Below are 17,211 nucleotides of genomic sequence, written 5' to 3' on the forward strand. Positions count from 1 at the left end.
AGGGAGTCTGACATCCTTCAGCGTTGCGTGCACTACAGCGGAGAAAACAGCCGGAGAATCTCTGAACCCTTGAGGGAGTCTTGTCCACATGTACTGGCAATTCTGAAAACAGAAAGCAAAAAGTGGCTGAGTTTGTTGGTCAACAGGAATGCTGAAGAAGGCGGAGCATAAATCAATGAAAGAATAAAATGCATGTTCTAAAGGAATAGAATTAATAATAGTTTGTACATCTGGCACAATAGGAGCATGTGGTTTTATCAAATCATTCATTTTTCTCAAGTCTTGCGTTAAGCGCCAAGAACCATTTGCTTTCTTGATTGGATTAATTGGTGTGTTGTAAGGTGAATGAGTGCGAACCAGAATGCCTTGAGCCAGAAACTGATCAATGAGGGGTCGAATTCCATCCTCTTTTTCCTTTGAAAGCGGATATTGTTTTTTAAAAAATAAACACAGGCCTATTCATTGTCAAATTGGCCACATAAGGTTGGATATCAAGAAGTCCCACATCATCCTTATGGGCCGCCCACAATTTCGGGTTTACATCAGCTACTTCCTGTCCGAGCTCAGTTGCAGACACATCCTCGAAGAGAGCACTTCCTGTGTTGGTCGTAAGAGAAAAGGCTGCTGGAAACATGAGTTGCAAAGAGTCAGAATCAAATTCTAATTTAACACCCAACTTATGCATTAAATCTCTACCTATCAAGCAGAATAAAGAATCAGGTATAATTGCAAAAATCATGCATTTTGAACAATGATGGTATATCATTAGAAGTAACCGGTAAAGGTGGTGTCAAATTACAAACCACTGGAATATTATCTATTCCTATAGAATTTAATGTCTGTTATTCATTTCCCCATTCAGGCGGATACGCAGGTCTCTGTCTTTCAGAGGGAGAAAGAAAGGGAGGCCATCAGAGTGCCTAAACATCGGTTTCTCATTAGTTTGCTGAAATCTCTCAGCTTTTTTTCTGCAAAATCGCTGTGTGTGTCCGCTGTGTGTGACATAAAAAACACTTTAAGTCATTCCTGACATTGGGTGGCTGGCGAATTTGGACAGTGGAATTAACTTGGAACATTGCGGGAACTTTTCCTCTGGAGTTTTCAAATGCCCCAGCAGACGACAGTTCACGCAAGCGTCTACTCAATTCATCAACAGAAATGTTACTAATGTTGGTTATAGTTATTCGAATCATTTGTGCAGTCTCGTTGTGCATGTTATTCAAAAATGTGTTCACAAACAGTAAATAATTTTCATCAACAGGGTAGGATTTATTTTTTATAGGTTCCGAGACAGGAGAAGTTTGAATGCTCTCATATCTGGGAGGGAGGGGCGCTCTGACTTCAGCAGGATGTGAAATAACTTTCTCCTTCTCAGGCTGTTAAGCTTGAGGGGGAGAAAGATTTTTGTTGTAATCCACTTTTGGACCACAATTCCAATAAGATTGCATGTCTTTCCAGATCTTATAGGAACGTTTCATATACGAATAATCCCAATCGGGATCGCCCCAATTTCCAAAAATCATGTATTTTGCTTCACGCATATATGTGTCTTTAAATGAGCCGTCACGAGGAAACGCATCTAATTGTGTTTTGCCAGTTGACCAGCCAGCTAAATTTGACACATATGGCTCCGTAAAAAATGCTTGATTATTTCTAATCATAAAATCTTTCGGACATTCATTTTCTAACTGTGGACTAATTTTATTTCCCATTGTAAACACACAAAAATTTCTCCTTCATGCAACTTAAATAAATTGCAATACAGCCAAATGGAACTGTAGGGTATGGACCAATCAGACACTAATTATTCATTATATACAAAGGTTTATGAAACTCCAAAACTAACAGCCCAAATGAACGAACACAAGGGCAGAAACAGTGTCATGTTACAGGGCATGATGAGGAGATTTTACGACCTCCGAGGAACGTGGCCACATGCACAAGAGAGAGACTATGAAACAGAAACCCTCTTTAAAACAGACTTTGCTGCATTAATCATAGACTAACTGATCTATAAATGAACATGCATAAAACTGTGAAAGAAACAGTGTAAATGGTTTACTGTCTCGTGTACTATTAGGTATATATTATGGTATGTATCCTGGTATACAACCAACTAACGATCAATGTAACCTCACCTGTATCATACCTCCTACCTAATTAATCCTCATTTAATGACTCACACTTTGATGTTCATCACCTTCTTCAAGAATGCAGTGTGGATGTGTTATAGCTATCTGAGCATTAATGAAGGTATAACCACGCTAGGGACAAAGACCCGTAAATCAACTAAGAGCCACTTTCCCTCTCAGACATGTCACCTTTCTGATTGGTCGAGTTCAACCCTTAGGGGAGGATCTTTTCCAGGCTTTATTAGAGACAGCCCACATGTGACCTCCCTCTCTTAGTTCTTTCATCCAGCCGCAACACTGCTCTGGTGATCCTGGGGAACCCCCTCCCCCTCCACAGGGGCCCCAGGGCCCAGCAGGCCTCGATCCAACCAGATATGGGTTCAGGCAGGAGAGAGAAGACTCTCACAAAGAACCAAGGACAATCTCAGGAGTTTTGGAACAAAGACTCCAACCAACAACGACTCCAATCACTCACTCTTCCGACTTCCTCACTTCTCCTGAGTGCTCAGCGTGGCCTCAACAGAGTCCCAGGCCCTGACCAAACCTGCGTTCCTGGAGAAAGAGAACTCTCAACCAACTTCCACTTCACACTGCATTTCACTAGTCCCTTTCTCCGGTTGCCAATTTAATCCTATCACTAACCTATTTCTGTAATTCTGTATATATGTGTTTTTAATTTATTCATGTTTATGATTTAGTTAATAAAACTTATGCACTTTATGTATTTGGTTCTGATTTGCTTGCAATACGAAGTCCCTTTATGGTTTTTGTTCTTGCTACATGCTCAAAACGCTGTACATATTAAGAAATAATTATTCTTCTGTGTCCAGGGAAGATACCCTTTTCTTAGAATTAATGAATAATCAAAAGAGTTCGTTGGACGAACTGATTAATTGATTGTAATATTAATTTAGCCATGTCAAGTTAATCCAATTAACTGACCCAAATATTCATAATTAATCATAACAAGTTATTATTGATTATTAATATTTCATATAGCTAGGTTCCTTACAGAAAAGTAAAAGTATACAATTTCAAATTAATTGTGTTAGTAAATTGGCAAATAGAGAGAGAAATAAGAGAGAAGAAAAGAAAAGAGAAAGTGAAGAGAAAAAAAATAGTGATTTATTTATTCATAGCCCTAGACCAAAGGGAAATTAAAATAGACTTTGCAAAAGAAAACAAATTATCTGTGTAGCAAATCTATTTTTTTCTGGCAAAAAACGGAGGAAAGTGATCAATTTTCCTTACGTTCTTCCCGCATTTATCGAAAACAGGAGGATAACCGGTCCCGTATCGTTTTAAACAAAGACAAATAACATCAAAAGAGGGAGCTCAAGTCTCTTTTGCTTGTTCTTCTCACATTTTTTATTAAAAATACGAGGCTACCATCCTGTATCGTTTTATACAAGGACAAATAACAAAAAGAGAGAGAGAGATCAGTTCCCTTTTTTCTGCTCTTCCCGCATTAATTAAAACACGAGGCTGATTTCACCAAATATGGTAAAAATCACGGCACTACAAATACGTTTTCTCAGCAGACAGTAAGAATCAACTTTCTCTTTTGTAAAAAAAAAAAATTCTTACCTGTCTGGAGAAATCCCTGACGACGCCCCCAAGTGTTAGAATCGAAATGAAATGGTCCAAATGAGAAGTGCCAAAATTCTTGTTTTTTTATTATGAATAAACAATTCACAACCCCAGCGCCGGAGGGAGACAAAACGCTCAGCTCATAATGTCTAAATTATACATTATATAGGCAAAGTATTACAGGGAGGAGTATAAGTCTAACCAATAGAACCAAACATTACATCATTGGCATATCATATAGACTTTATATTACAACTTCTTTATATGGGCAGTATGCGCTAGAATCTCCTTGCAAGCCTGGAGCTCAGAGGAAGCTCTTCAATGTATAACATAGAAACACAAAGAAAGAAAAGGAAGAGAAAGGAGAAGGGGGCTCCCTTCCTCATTAATGAATACCAGATGTTTAACTTTACATACATAGAAAAGAATGTGCAAACGTGTCAGTTTTAGGCTGAACAAAGAATCCTTCTTATGTTATAGATTTATGCTGAGGGAGAAAATATATTTCTAACAGGGTGTGAAGATTTTCATAGTGAAAACAAGGGTTCCCCTTCAGGGACTACCGCTGCGTGTAATCGCAGTTGGAACGCCCCCCAGCGTAGCGCGTCTGAAGCATGAATGAAATCAGTCAATGGAGCGTCACAGCGGGTGACGTCACCGACCAGGAAGCTATAAATATCCCCTGAATACACAAGCCACCAGCTTCTGTTACTTCAGCAGCGCTCTGTGTGTGTCTGATATCTTTCGATTGTGTTTGTCTGATTTTGTCAGGAGTTTTCACTATATATATATATATATATATATAAAAAAACCAAAATGAGCGAGCAGTATAGAAAGTGTGTTCCCCCCTGTACACGTTACATCACGGGTAGGGATTCTCACGAGTTATGTGTAGCTTGTTTGGGAGTTCAGCATGCCCAGTCGGCTCTCGAGGGAGTGGATTGTGAGCATTGCGAGCGTTTTCCTTTGAGAACTCTGCGCTCGCGGCGATCGCTCTTTGAGGAGAGTGGTTCGTTGCGAGCTCCCCAGGGCTCGGGTCCCGCTTCTGTTGAGGCAGAGCGGCGGCGCTTGACTTGGGGTTCGCAGATGGATCTCACCGGCGACGCTGAGACGGGCCCCGCCCTATCTCAGCTTTCTCCGGCGGGATCCAGTGCCTCTCACCCGGCTCTGGAAGCACGCGCTGCGGCGGTTACTTCTGCCCGGGTGGAGGCACGCGATGATGTGGAATTTAGATTATCCAGTTCTGAGGATCTGGATGTCGAAAGTTTGGCATCAGAGGAAACTAGCTCACTTCATTATACTGCTGAAGAAGGTTTAATGGATGTGTTATCTCGGGCTGTTGAAAAACTCAGTATTGAATGGCCAACTGATAAACAAGAATCTAGAAATAAAAGCAAACTAGATGATAGATTTCTCTCTGCACGTCCTCAGCCTTCTCGCCGGTGCTTACCGTTCTTCCCAGACCTTCATGCTGAGGTTTCAAAGACCTGGGTTAGACCGGTTTCGAGCAGAATATATACCAATCAATCCAATGCTTATGGTAATATTTTTGGTGCAAAGTCTGCTGGATATGTGACGATGCCGAAGGCGGAGGAGACGCTCGCGAGCTATCTCTCTCCTGCCTCGGCATCTTCGCTTAAAGCACCGGCTCTTCCTTCTAGACCACTGAAAAATACTTCTGTGCTGGTGGGGAAGGCTTACTCGGCGGCTGGGCAGGCGGCTGCATGTTTGCATACAATGGCCATTATGCAGGCTTATCAGGCTGACCTGCTCAAAGATGTGTGTGAGGGGGGAGAAATTTCGGCAGATATGATCAATGAGCTCAGGCAGACTGCTGATCTCACTCTCCGGGCCACCAGGGAAACAGCTAAATCTGTTGGCCGGTCTATGGCAGCCATGGTGGCCACAGAAAGGCATTTATGGTTGAGTCAAACCTCTATGAAAGAAAAAGATAAATCTCTCCTATTAAATGCCCCTGTTTCGCCTGCGGGCCTCTTCGGTGACGCTCTTTACTCTGTTACTGAGATGTTCCAGGAAGAGAAAAAACAGGCGGCTGCTTTTCATAAGTTTATCCCTCTCAAAGTGCGCGTCACTGGGGCTGCTGAGCGAGGGCAGTCCCAGCCGTCGAGTTCGTCTTCTAAAAGAGCACAGCAGAAGCGGAGTGTCGCGTCTCGTGCCCCCCCGCAGACAAACTGGAGGGACGAGGCGGGGCGCTCTCCGGCGCGGCCTTCTCGGGGCAGGACTGATCTGAGGTCAGTCATTGTCGCCAGGAAGGCCGCGTCGAAAAAGTCCTGACGGGCTGAACGTCAGGACTCTGAGGGTGGTCCCCATCGGGAAAGACTTGAGTTCGCCGCTCAAAAACACGGCGCCCTGTCTTTCTCGATGCCCTCAGGGGTCTGTTCTACTAACCCTGCCTATACAGGGCGTAGAGAGACTCGGCGAGCGATTTCCCGAGGGACGCTCGCCCCCTCCGAGGAGGGTTGTGGAGTGCTCAGACCAGCTGTTTCCTGCCAGTATGTTACAGGGCGCTGTGTCTGTCACTCGGGATGTTCATCCAGAGGCCAGCCTCGAGAGGCTGGTTCCCTTAGTAGAGTTCCTGGCGGAATGGGAAATGCTTCCCAATGTTTCTCAGTGGGTCCTGAATATTATAAAGAACGGGTACGCTATTCAGTTCAGAACGCGTCCACCTCGGTTCAGAGGGGTTCTGCCCACGGTGGTGGGCCCCGAGCAGGCTCTGGTATTAGAACAGGAGGTAGAAACTCTGCTGCACAAAGGGGCTATAGAACGGGTTCCTCCGCCCAGCAGGGAGTTAGGATACTACAGCCGGTACTTCATCATTCCGAAAAAATATGGAGGGCTGCGTCCCATTCTAGATCTGCGTCTCTTAAATCGCACTGTAGGGAAGCTCAAATTCAAGATGCTCACTCTCAAACAGATCGTGTCACAAATCAGATCCGAGGACTGGTTTGTCACGATAGACCTAAAGGACGCCTACTTCCATGTATCCATCCTCCCTCAACACAGGAAGTTCCTGAGGTTCGCTTTCGGGGGCGAAGCGTACCAATATCGGGTTCTTCCGTTTGGCCTAGCACTGTCACCCCGCACGTTCACGAAGTGTATGGATGCAGCTATAGCCCGGCTGAGGCTGCAGGGCATTCGTATTCTGAACTATATAGACGATTGGTTAATTCTAGCTCAATCAGAACAGCAGGCGGTTCGGCACCGAGATGTCGTTCTTGCTCACATCAAGGAGTTGGGGTTGAGGCTCAACGCCAAGAAGAGTGTTCTTTCTCCATTACAGAGAACAACTTTTCTCGGTGTAGTGTGGGATTCGACGACGATGCAGGCACAGTTGTCACCTGCTCGTGTTGCTTCGATTCTCGCCGCAGTAGATCAGGTCAAGCTAGGCCAGTCGTCCACTGTAAAACAGTTCCAGAGACTGTTAGGTCTCATGGCAGCTGCGTCCCACGTGATACCTTTTGGCCTCCTGCACATGAGACCGTTACAGTGGTGGCTCAGAACCAGGGGATTCTCCCCGAGGGGAAATCCGTTTCGCATGATCATGAGTTTGCGACGATGTCTTCGCGCCCTGGTTATGTGGAAAGATCCTCGGTTTCTGTCCCAAGGCCCGGTGTTGGGAGCTCCTTGTCGTCGCGTTATGCTAACGACAGATGCCTCTCTCACGGGGTGGGGGGCGATCATGAGTGGTCGCCCAGCTCGGGGTCTGTGGGGGGACCATCACCGTCTATGGCACATAAATTGTCTAGAGATGTTGGCAGTGTTTCAGGCTCTGAAACGCTTCCTCCCAGACCTAAGGGGCCACCATGTTCTTGTTCGAACAGACAACACATCGGTGGTCTCTTATATCAACCATCAGGGGGGTCTGCGTTCTCGCCCACTTTACAAACTGGCACGTCAGATTCTCCTATGGTCCCAGGGGAGAATTCTTTCTTTGAGAGCTATTTATCTCCCAGGGTACTTAAATCAGGGGGCAGACATCCTGTCGAGGCAGGGGCCGAGGCCCGGGGAATGGAGTCTTCACCCCGAGGTGGTGGAGCTCCTATGGGAACATTTCGGTCGTGCCGAGGTAGATCTATTTGCTTCCAGAGAGACATCACATTGTCCACTGTGGTTCTCTCTCAGCCTGCCAGCCCCACTGGGGTTGGACGCGATGGTACATCCGTGGCCGAGGTCACGTCTGTACGCTTTTCCCCCGATCGCTCTGCTCCCGGGAGTTCTGGAAAGGGTTCGCCGGGACGGGCTCAGTCTTCTGCTAATAGCCCCGTTTATGACTGAAACGACAAGATTGGAGCTGTTTTCTTGGTTGTTTTGTTGTTTACTGACATTTATATGGTTTACCAACTTCTAAAATCAAATGTATAGTTGTCTTTGTAAATAATTGTTCGCTTATATGTAGCTTTGGAGCCGCTACTGTGACACTGTACAAACGCTTCCAGTGTGAATACTCTCGCGTGTCTGCAGCTGCAGTGACGATGTAGTTACGCTGACGCACTGCTCACGCCCCGCTCACGCTTGCGGTGTGAAACAGCCGTTACAATGCACCATCCCACCACTAGTGGCAGTAATGCCAACACTGGAGGCTACTCTGAGCCTGAGCCTTTCCCCCATTCCACCCAGGCTGGATCTGATCATATCTGTGAAGCAGGCCCAAGTGTCTCATTAAGAGGGGAACATAAATAGGGAGTTGTAGCTTGTTCAAATCGGACTGTTGTGATTGTTATTGTTCATTTATAACAGATATGAAGAGCAACTTCAGGTTCTACCATGCAAAAATGTAGACTGCTGAAACAATTATCAAATTATTTTGCAGATTATAAAGCTATATTTTTTAATTTGCACTTTATTTAAATTTTAATTTACAACTTATTTATTTTGAAAAATATTATTATGAATTTATTTATTTAAGCAACACATTTTATTGTTTTTATTTTTATTTATATACATTTTCACAGGCAGTGACATTCACAGGCAGTGATTCAAGTGATACAGCAAATTCTCTTTTGTCTTGTCGCGCATGAATGGTTCAAAAGCATTCGCACGAATAAGAGCGGGATCATGTAACACTAGCCAAAGGATGACAAAAATAACAGATGCTGCGTTAATTGCGTTAATAGCCCTATTTGTTTATTTCATATAAAATCGCAGCATTTTGCTTCATATAATCGCATTGGCTTGACATCGCGATTGCGATACGATTAATCGTGCAGCACTAGTTAGGCTAATATGCCTGACTTGAGCCTTTAAATTTGTTCTTGATGCAGATTGATTTGTTCCATGAATTGTTGTGTGTTTTGCATCTTGTTGTAGCCTATGTGCATGTTTACATACACAATAACCTGTTAAACTGCAAGTGGATTTCATTTAGTTATTGAATACAAATCAAACCAATGGTGAGATCAATAAACCAATACATTGCTAATATTGGAATGGGCCCTGGGCCACTTTGTACTGTAAAATTTGGGCCCCGACATCAAAAAGGTTAAGAACCCCTGCTATAGGCTATTTAACATATGAGCAAAATTGGCAAACAAAAGCTTATTTGAGATAGCAAAGATTTTACAGTAAAAATGTATAATCTATCCAAAACTAGTCAACGAAATGTTGTCTTTCATATGTCTGTAACATAGGTCTTTCGTTTTTATAAGAAATATAAATGTTAATTTGCAGTTTAATACGTTGCTTATACAAATACATTTTATTTCAACATATTTCAGTCGATTTTTACTCATCGCAGTATAGCAATATAGTTTGCTAAAAGCGGATCATTCATTCACACACAGAAACGCGATTCAAATTTAAACTGTCTTTTTGCGAGTTGTGGTAAACAGCGCATCTCTGTCGTTCATTCATTCACACACAGAAACGCGATTCACTTGAGAATGAAAAAAAAACTACAGTATTCCTCAGTATTATCCTACAGTATTATCATACATATTTTAAAGTTAAGGATTCATTAGTTTTTATATAGCTTACATTGGAACAAACACTATAATAACAACTTAGTTGATGAGTTTATTTTTGACAGAACATAGCCTACTATATATTTAAAATATGAGCAGAAACTGGATGACAAAAGCTTATTTGATATTTTAGAATAAAAACTTTATAATCTATCCAAAACTACGAAATGTTATCTATGGGATCAAATCACCGCTAAATGTATTGCGGCCACGGATAAAAATATAATAAGCGTGAATCAAAAAATAACAAGCATGGAAAAAAAAAATGTAAACACATTGTTAGAAATATCTTTCTCCTTCAGCATACAAAACAATAGTCTATGTATGATTTTTATACTAGGCAGCAAAACTGCCACGTCTGTACATTTTTCCTTTTGTGTTTAAGCTAAACATCTGGTATCCATTAAGAGAGGACTACTCAGCCCCTCCTTTCTCAATGTTCGTTCCTTTCTATACATTGTGTGTTTGAAAAGCTCCTAGGACCCAAAGGATCCTGTGGAACTCTAACAGGATATTGCCCATATTAAGAAGCTGTTATATAACGTCTATATGATATCTATGATGTAATGTTTGATTTTATTGGTTAGACTTGTATTCTTTTGTTTAAGACTTTCACTATATAAACCCTAGACAAAGGATATTGGGTTGAGCTTCTACTCCAACCAGCGCTGGTTTATTGTATTATCTGTTCATAATAAAGAACCAAGATTTTGGGGCACTTTTCGTTTGGACCATTTCATTTCCATTTCTAACAATTTGGGTTGCTCGTCCGGGATTTCTCCAGACAGGTAAGAATTAAATTTTTTTTTTTTTACAAAAGAAAAGGTTGATTCTTCCTGTCTGCTGAGAAAATTGTACCTATAGTGCCGTGATTTTCACCATATTTGGTGGAATTTGTTTGTTTGTCCGTCGTATATGCGGGACGCCTGTCCGTCGTATATGCGGGACGCCTGTCCGTCGTATATGCGGGACGCCTGTCCGTCGTATATGCGGGACGCCTGTCCGTCGTATATGCGGGACGATTTGTCCGTCGTATATGCGGGACGTTTGTCCGTCGCATAAATAAATGCGGGACGTTTGTCCGTCGTATAAATAAATGCGGGACGTTTGTCCGTCGTATAAATAAATACGGGACGTTATCCTCGTGTTTGTGTTTGAACGCGGGAAGATCGGAAGGAAAACTGATCACTTTCCTCCGTTTGGAAATATAGATTTGACACGAGATATTCGGTTTTTCTCTTGCAAATTGTATTTCGATTTACCTTTGGTCTTGGTTATGGATAGATAATACATTATTTTATTTTATTATTATTATTTTTTATTTTTTTTATTTTTTTCTCTCTCTCTCAGTTTTTCTCTTCTCTTATTTCTCTCTTTATTGGCCAATTTACTAACACAATTAATTTTCTACTGCATGTTTTTTATTTTGCTTTCTATTTGGCCATACTTATTTGTTTAAGTTGCATCACGGAGAAATTTTTGTGTTGATAATGGGGAATAAAATTAGTCCACCGTTAAAAGATGAATCTCCGAAAGACTTTATGATTAGAAATAATCAAGCATTTTTTACGGAGCCATATTTGTCAAATTTAGCTGGCTGGTCAACTGGCAAAACACAATTAGATCCGTTTCCCCGTGACGGCTCATTCAAAGACGCGGATTTACGCGCAGCAAAAGATATGATTTTTGGAAATTGGGGCGACCCCGATTGGGATTATTCTTACATGAAACAATCTTATAAAATTTGGAAGGACATGCAATGTTATTGGAACAAAGGTCCACAAAGAGTTGACAATACAGGCAATAATATGATTCCACAAACTGAATTGGCTGTGAGAGAGAGTGTAGTTTCTGCCGTCCTTTCTTCTCCGGCCGAGAGAGACAGAAATTCTCTGCTAGGGGAGGGGCTCTCGCAGCCTATGGAGGAGAAAAAAAGGCTCTCACAGTCTGTGGAACAGAAAGTTGTCCCGCAGCCTGTTGTAGCAAAAACCCCACTACCTCCAAAATACGAGTGTATTCCGACTCTTTCTGAACCAACAAAAAATAGATTGTACCCCGATCTGACGACTGCGACTTTGTGTCCTTTTGTTGAAACTTCAGAAGGATTCAAAGTTCATCCGTTGCAAATTTCTGAAGTGATGGCAATTTCTAAGGAATTGCCAGACCCAGCACGGTCGCCACATCAATTTGTTTCGATGCTTAAACGCTTAACGGCGTACAGCCAACTTACTGGTCGTGACTATCGTTTTATTTTGACTAAAACGTTGCCTGCCGACATTACAGAGGAAGAATTAATTGCTGAGGTTGATTTGTTAGACCCAGTGAACGACTCACCACCCGTCCGGGGTATTGTGTTTAAAGATTCGGATCCTGTTGATTTGTCCGACCCCACAAGCGCATTTAGGATCGCTGATTACGGGGACTATAATCCCGACTGGATTTGGGCCAGTCCTGGTAAACTGAAACTATTTTTTAAACAACTGACTGCCTTTTTAGTGAAGTTGTCTTCTGCTAAACAGGACATTTCTCACGCAGCGAACACAAAGCAAAAGGTGGGAGAAAGTCCACTTGCATTTTTTAATCGATTTCGAAATGCTTGGATTCACGAATCTGCGATTCCTATTGATGAGGATAATTGTTTGTTGTTTGTGAACACGTTTTTGAATAACATGCACAACGAGACTGCACAAATGATTCGAATCACTACCACCAACATTAGTAACATTTCTGTTGATGAATTGGGCAGACGCTTGCGTGAACTTTCGTCTGCTGGGGCATTTGACCACTCCAGAGGAAAAGTTCCCGCAATGTTTCAAGTTAGTTCCGCTGTCCAAAATCGCCCGCCACCCAATGACAGAAGGGACATAATGTGTTTTTTCTGTGGGTGTCGCGGACACACGCAACGCTTTTGTAAGAAAAGAGCTGAGAGATTTCAGCGAAATAATGATAAACAGATGTTCAGGCGCTCTGATGGCCCGATGCCAAAACCCCCTCCCTTCATTCCTCCCTCTGAAAGACAGAGACCTGTTTATCCGAACGCATGGCAAAAGCAATGACTGTGCCGAGAAAAGGTGCTGCATTTTTCTGATAACTTTTCACAGATTTCAATGAGTTATGCAAACAAGTCAAATGTTTTGCCCTTTATTGAATTGAATGTTGACCACAAGCCATATGTTTTTTTTTTAATTGACAGCGGCGCCTCCATCTCATCGCTGTCTTCTACTGTGTATGAGGGACCAATTACAGGAAAAAAACTAAATTCTATAGGAATAGACAATGTTCCTGTGGTTTGTAATTTGACACCAACTTTACCAGTTACCTCTAATGATGTACCATCATTATTCAAAATGCATGAGTTTGCAATAATTCCCGATTCTCCATTCTGCTTGTTAGGAAGAGATTTAATGCACAAGATGGGTGTTAAATTGGAATTTGACTCTGACTCTTTGCAACTCATGTTTCCAGCAGCCTTTTCTCTTACGACCGACACAGGAAGTGCTCCCTTCGAGGATGTGTCTGCAACTGAGCTCGGACAGGAAGTTGCTGGGGTAAACCCGAAACTGTGGGCGGCGCATAAGGATGACGTAGGCCTACTCGACATTCAACCTTATGTGGCTAATTTGACAACGAATAGGCCTGTGTTTCAAAAACAATACCCGCTTTCAAAGGAAAAAGAGGAGGGAACTCGACTTCTCATTGATCAGTTTCTGGCTCAAGGCATTCTGGTCCCCACTCATTCACCTTACAACACACCAATTAATCCAATCAGGAAAGCAAATGGTTCTTGGCGCTTAACGCAAGATTTGAGAAAAATTAATGAATTGATAAAACCACTTGCTCCCATTGTGCCAGATGTACAGACTATTATTAATTCTATACCTTTGGAACATACATTTTTTTCTGTTATTGATTTATGCTCCGCCTTTTTCAGCATTCCTGTTGACCAACGAACACAGCCACTTTTTGCTTTCTGTTTTCAGAATTGCCAGTATACGTGGCGCATTTGCCCCAGAGCTTCAAGGATTCTCCGGCCGTTTTCTCCGCTGTAGTGTACGCAACGCTGAAGGATGTCAGACTCCCTCCTGACACCTGTCTGCTCCAATACGCTGATGACATTCTCGTCACTGGTGCTTCTGCGGACCTGTGTGCTGCTGCCACTACTATTGTCTGCAATGTTTTAGCAGAGGCTGGTTTCAAGGCATCTAAAGAGAAACTTCAGTGGGTGAAGAGGACAGTCACTTACCTCGGCCATGAACTGTCACAAGGCCAAGTTCGCCTGTCGGCGGACAGAGTCAAAGCTATCGCTTCGTTCAAGCACCCATCAACACGAAAGCAAATGCAAAGCTTTCTGGGACTGGTCAATTACTGTCGATCATGGGTACCGAACTGTTCCATGTATGACAAAATCCTGCGAGATGCTACGCTGGATGACAAAGAGGACATTACATGGACAAGTGAAATGGACCAAGCGTTCAGACATTTAAAGTCCTCCCTGTTAAGGCCTCCTGCCCTCGGCCTTCCGTCCTATACCGACGATTTTCACCTGTACGTGCACGAAGGTGGGGGCACGGCCGCGGGAATCCTGGCCCAAGAGCATGGGGGTACCTTTCGTCCAGTAGCTTATTTGTCTAAAACTCTTGATCCAGTGGCTCGGGGACTCCCGGCCTGTTTACGTGCAGTGGCTGCTGCAGCGATCATGGTACAGGATGCTGAAAGGGTTGTTTTATCACATCCACTCACAGTTCACACATCACACCAAGTGGGAACAATTATGCGAAATATTTCTACTCAACACATGTCTGCTCAACGCCGTTCTGGCTATGAGGCTATATTATTAGCAACTGATAATTTAACATTGAAAGTAACTTCTGTTATTCATGGCCCTACTGTACATCTGCACAGGTTGTTGACGGATGGTGAATTTGAGAGCGATGACCACGACTGCTTGACCAGACTCCAAATTTCGACCGCCTGCAGGCCAGATGTGTCTACATCTGTCCTGGAGGAGGGAGATAATTGGTATATAGACGGATCCTGTTTCAAGCCAAATGACAATTTATACTTGTGTGGATATGCTATTGTTGAATTACCTGATCGTGTAATTGAGGCATATTCGTTGCCATATAAATCAGCGCAAGTAGCAGAATTAATTGCTCTAACGAGAGCTTGTAAATTGGCAAAAGGTCAGTGCATCAATATATACACTGACTCCAAATATGCGTACGGCGTTGTCCATGATTTTGCTAAATTGTGGGAAGAAAGAAATTTCAAAACCTCCGACGGAAAACCAATTTCCCATCATAACATCGTGGCCGAGCTCATCAGTGCAGCACAGCAACCATCGAAACTTGCTGTTATTAAAGTACCTGGTCATAAAACAGGTGACTCAGATGAGGCTAAGGGAAACAGGTTTGCAGATGAAGTCGCGAAAAGGGCTGCTAAAGAAGTAATACTTAGTCCATATGTAAATGACCAGAGCACCGAGGTGCCTATGATGAATTCGTCGCTAATTAATGATTTGGACATTAAAGTACTACAAGCTAACCCTACGCAAGCCGACCTAATTCATTGGGCCGCGAACGAAGTAAAACCAGATCAAGCTGGTATTTTAAGAGACAAGCAGGGTAGAATCGCTCTACCAGCATCCACCGTTGTAATGCTGTGCAGGCATTATCACGGAGTATCACACGTGTCAAAAGAAAAAGTGATCCAAAATTTGAATCAATCATACTGCATAGCAAATGTTCGAAAGAATACTTTGTTGATATTGGATGCTTGCTTGGTGTGTGCACAAACAAACAGACACAAGGCAACTCGCCATGACGCTTTACCGCATCCTGAGCTTCCTTTTCAATATTTACAGATCGATTTTACACACATGCCTCCATGTGGAAATAACAAATATTTGCTCGTGATTGTTGATCGATTTTCGAAGTGGCCAGAAGCTTTTTCGTGTGGTAAAGAAAACGCGCAGACGGTAGTAAAGGTTCTTGCAAAAGAAATTATACCGCGTTTCGGTATTCCAACCGTTATAGCAAGTGATAATGGAACTCCGTTTGCTTCAAAAGTCACACAATTATTAGCCAAAGAACTTAATATTAATTGGCACTTCCATATTCCCTATTCTCCGCAATCCTCAGGGAATGTGGAACGGACCAATAAGACGATAAAAGAACGTCTGAATAAGGCGTGTCTAGATACAGGCAGAAATTGGGTTGATTTGCTGCCTACCGTATTGACGGAAATGAGAATGTCTCCATCGGCAACCACAAAAATGTCTCCATTTGAAATTCTAATGGGTAGACCTTTCCCGACCCCTTGGGTCAGAGGTCGCGCTGGCAATCTCTCCACAGGTGACACGGAGGTGATCATTGCAGATTACGTGGATTCCCTAGTTAGAACGTTGAATGGCATAAATGGTGATGTCTCTCTCTCTCTCCCTCTTCCTTCAGAAAAGCCAACGCACCCGTTTGTTCCAGGACAGCAGGTGCTCATAAAGTGTCTGAAGCCCACGAAACTCGGTGAGCCGAACTACTTAGGACCATCCACTGTTATCGCTGTGACGAGGACAGGTGTTCTGACTGATCTCCAGCCCCAGTGGATCCATGCTAGCCGAGTGAAAGCAGCTCCATCCCAGGGGAACGCATAAGCCTATGCGGAAGCAGTGATCGAAAGGAGAACGAGGAAGAGAAGTAGACGAAGAACGAGATTGCTGATTGAGATTAGCAATAATTATAACTGAATCCATTAAGATTCATCATGCTATGAATACTGTTGTATCCTCCCAATATGCTTTGATGAATAGAACTGTTAAGTATTAGTGATTTTGAAGGAAATGTTTGATTGAAGAATATCTCATGTATTATTGTACTAGAATGAGTATGCTGAAAAGTATGTGATACGATAATTCTATTATAATCATCTTATCAAAGTGGCCATTGTTAGAAATATCTTTCTCCTTCAGCATACAAAACAATAGTCTATGTATGATTTTTATACTAGGCAGCAAAACTGCCACGTCTGTACATTTTTCCTTTTGTGTTTAAGCTAAACATCTGGTATCCATTAAGAGAGGACTACTCAGCCCCTCCTTTCTCAATGTTCGTTCCTTTCTATACATTGTGTGTTTGAAAAGCTCCTAGGACCCAAAGGATCCTGTGGAACTCTAACAGGATATTGCCCATATTAAGAAGCTGTTATATAACGTCTATATGATATCTATGATGTAATGTTTGATTTTATTGGTTAGACTTGTATTCTTTTGTTTAAGACTTTCACTATATAAACCCTAGACAAAGGATATTGGGTTGAGCTTCTACTCCAACCAGCGCTGGTTTATTGTATTATCTGTTCATAATAAAGAACCAAGATTTTGGGGCACTTTTCGTTTGGACCATTTCATTTCCATTTCTAACACACATTAAAAAATATTTTTTACAAAACTTAAACTTGTGTTCATGCTTTCTTTAAAATGATGTTTTCCTTGGTTTTATAACTCTGTACTTTGC

This window comes from Siphateles boraxobius, unplaced genomic scaffold (assembly GCF_051911475.1).
Source record: "Siphateles boraxobius isolate OS27281-9 unplaced genomic scaffold, OSU_SipBor_1 6, whole genome shotgun sequence".
In the NCBI taxonomy this organism is placed as follows: domain Eukaryota; kingdom Metazoa; phylum Chordata; class Actinopteri; order Cypriniformes; family Leuciscidae; genus Siphateles; species Siphateles boraxobius.